This window comes from Aplysia californica, unplaced genomic scaffold, assembly GCF_000002075.1.
Source record: "Aplysia californica isolate F4 #8 unplaced genomic scaffold, AplCal3.0 scaffold00109, whole genome shotgun sequence".
In the NCBI taxonomy this organism is placed as follows: Eukaryota; Metazoa; Mollusca; class Gastropoda; order Aplysiida; family Aplysiidae; genus Aplysia; species Aplysia californica.
This window is the reverse complement of record NW_004797379.1, coordinates 818,732-821,734: the sequence shown is the minus strand read 5'-3', so window position 1 is coordinate 821,734 and position 3,003 is coordinate 818,732.

Here is a 3,003-nt window from a genome sequence, read left to right as displayed (position 1 = left end):
AAACCCCCACCAGCACGTTCCTCTATATCAAACTATAATATTCCAACTTTGAGACACTTCAGCATCTGTCCAATAATCCACAAGGTTTGTTATTCTTTTCTAGATGGGTGGTTGGCGGGTGCCCAGGTGTGGTTTGTTCCTTCTTTCCTATCAAACATCTATCGTCCTTATTTCTCCTCCTTCTTTTTAGTGTATATTACTCTCTTGTAACACATCTATTCTTCGGCACTTATATGACATTTTTGTGTTGCAAGTGCCGTAAAAGTTTTACTAAAAATTAATTCTTTTCTGTCAAGCCGTAAGATGAACGAAAATGATAAGAAAATATTCAAATCGCAATTCGAGAAACGTAAGAGGGGATAAGTTCACGATAACATATCCAGTTGCATAAGGATATTTCAGAGACTTGGGGAGCGTTAGTTGACTGAATGACAAGGCGGAAAGATCAAGATAATGATAAGATATAGCTTTATTTTAGAACACCTAAGCAAAGGAATAAACGGAGAACCATGATCGTCGATGTATGTTGCCAATCTGGCTCTTGATGATAATGATTTCAGAGCAGGTAATAAGCAAATAGATGTAGTAAGTCTGAACCTCCCATTACGACATCCTTGTTTTATGGAAACGGTCAGTCGAAACAAGACATGGCAGATTTTTTATTCTTTTTTTTTGGGGGGGGGTGTTTGTTGTTGGTCTTATTTTTTTTTTTCGGTAAGTGTTTTATGCACGGCGCTCACAACTGCATTAGGTCATATGAGCGCGCGTAACACATTAAACATTTTCAGTAGGTAGGAAATTTTGAATTTTGCCCGGGCTGAAGCCTACTCTTATCGATTTTGGACCACCAAGAAATCTTTAACGTGCACAACTGCACATGGGCCCTCCGACATTTTTTGCTCTTGTCCGAGAGGGCGAGGACGTGTAGATCTTTCCTACCATAAGATCAGGGGTGAGGCTGAAAGACAACAGTAAGAAAGAGCCAAAGAGCAGGAGTAGAAAGGCTGCAGAAAGAGTCAGGAGCCCAGAGGAGGAGGCGAAGGAGGTGAGGGGGGTGGGGGCAGAAAGTGGAGGCGAAAGCAGACGACAGAACTTTGCCAGAGAGGAGGAAAGGAAGTGAAAGGAGACAATTTTAGAGATGAAAAATGTTCGTTGCTATCCAGATTTGAACCCGGGACCTATTGAATGTGAGGCGAACACCTTAACCTCTAGGCCACGGGAGCCCCCTACAGAATTATTGAATTTTGATACAGTTGGGAGAATGTTTATTGCTCAAGAACAAGAATAGTTTCACTTTTCTCTTTGGGTCTGATCATCACCTGCAGAGATGAATAAGTCGTTGTTTCAGTTGTTGTTGTTTTTTCGTTGTTGTTTTGTTTTTGTTGTTTTACTCTTACGCCTTTTGTGTTTTTTAAGTGGACCCTGAAGTCGGCAGGTTATCATATTAATATACAGTAATATACTATGTATAGCATATGTAATCCATATTAAAATATTGTACTCCAATTCTGTCGTTGCATTGCAAAGCTTTCGTGGCAAATTCTCGTTTGCAACTTGCGTTCAGAACTTTCCATTGAGACGGAAGAGAAAGCCCATCTGCGAGAACAATTGTCTAGCCTATATTGATCCCTGTGTTACATTCTTTCAATGTCTGGGTGATTGAAACAATGTTTCCTAATGTTTCTGGGTGTTTGTTGGTGTTTTCTTATATGTAAGTTGTGTTGTTTGAGCACGAGGACTGGCGATTATTTAATGCAAGAACATTTAGTATAATTTTTCTAAATGATATTTCTTTTACACCTTTTATACTACTGACGTACAGCTGAAGATTTCGTCATAGAAATAACGCTTAGCGTAGCGGAAAAGGTTTAAAATACTACTATTGCTCGTGTGCGTTCTTTGTATGATTGAACATGGATATGGAAGCACAAAAGAATGGGTTGAGCAAATGAGGGGGCGATTGCAATTTTGTTTGAGGATGTGGTTGGTTGGAGGGAGAGGGGGTAACTGGGAGGAAAAAATGGTTGGGGGGGGGGTATTTTGACATATTATTTCGGTTACTCAGTTGCCCACGATGAAACATTCAAGGACTATTTCAAAATTTTGCATGTTTCCAGTTGCTAAACTGGACAATGTGTTGTAATAAAAATTCCAAGAACGTGGACTATTATTATAATCTTCTTTGGTCCAAACTTCAAGTCTTTTTGTCTTGAATTTCTTGAGCAATCCAATAAATGTGTTTCTCAATACGCTCATTGTGTTGCCTAATCTTTAATCGTGCACGAATTATTTTTCCCTTTTTAATCGAGTATACTAATTATTACCCCTGTCCCATACCTGCAGCCGAAAAAAATCCACCAATATTTCGCAAGACACTGTAACATTTCTTACCATTCTTCGTTTTCCGTTGCCTCTATCAGTTTCCTGTAGTAGGCTCCAAAATGGTCGTGAAGCGTCAATATTTCGCAAGCCTCTCTTTCTCTAATCTGTAACAGCCGTGGCGATTTTTATTTCTCATCACGCCTAGTAAATGGTCTTTCTATATCTGAGATGGAGATAACACTAATCTGTGTTCCGAGTTCCCCTCTACTCACCGATCGGTTTTAGAGACGTTAGGTGGACATAATGAGCTGGTAAGGACCATCGTCTTCAGCTAAATCAACTCCGCTTTCTTTTGAACCTTGCAGACGTTCACAGATTCCTAGTCTCGTTAATGGGGTTTGGGAGGGGGAAGGGGGGAGGGGGGAGAGGAGGGAGGGAGGGACGGGACGGGACGTTCAGACAATTGTGGGGAAATAACTGCTGACCCACACTTTAGTTTTTATTTGGTCTCCTGTAACCACCGCGGCCGTCGAAATCACCCACGCTCACCCCTTAATTTAGTCTGGGCAAGGTCTTTTGTCCCAACGAACGCAGACTTTCTGCACTGTGAGTTTTTCGTTGTTGTGGTGTGTGTATTTTTTTTTTATGTTAGGCTTTTTTGGGGGGGAAGGGGGAGGGGTT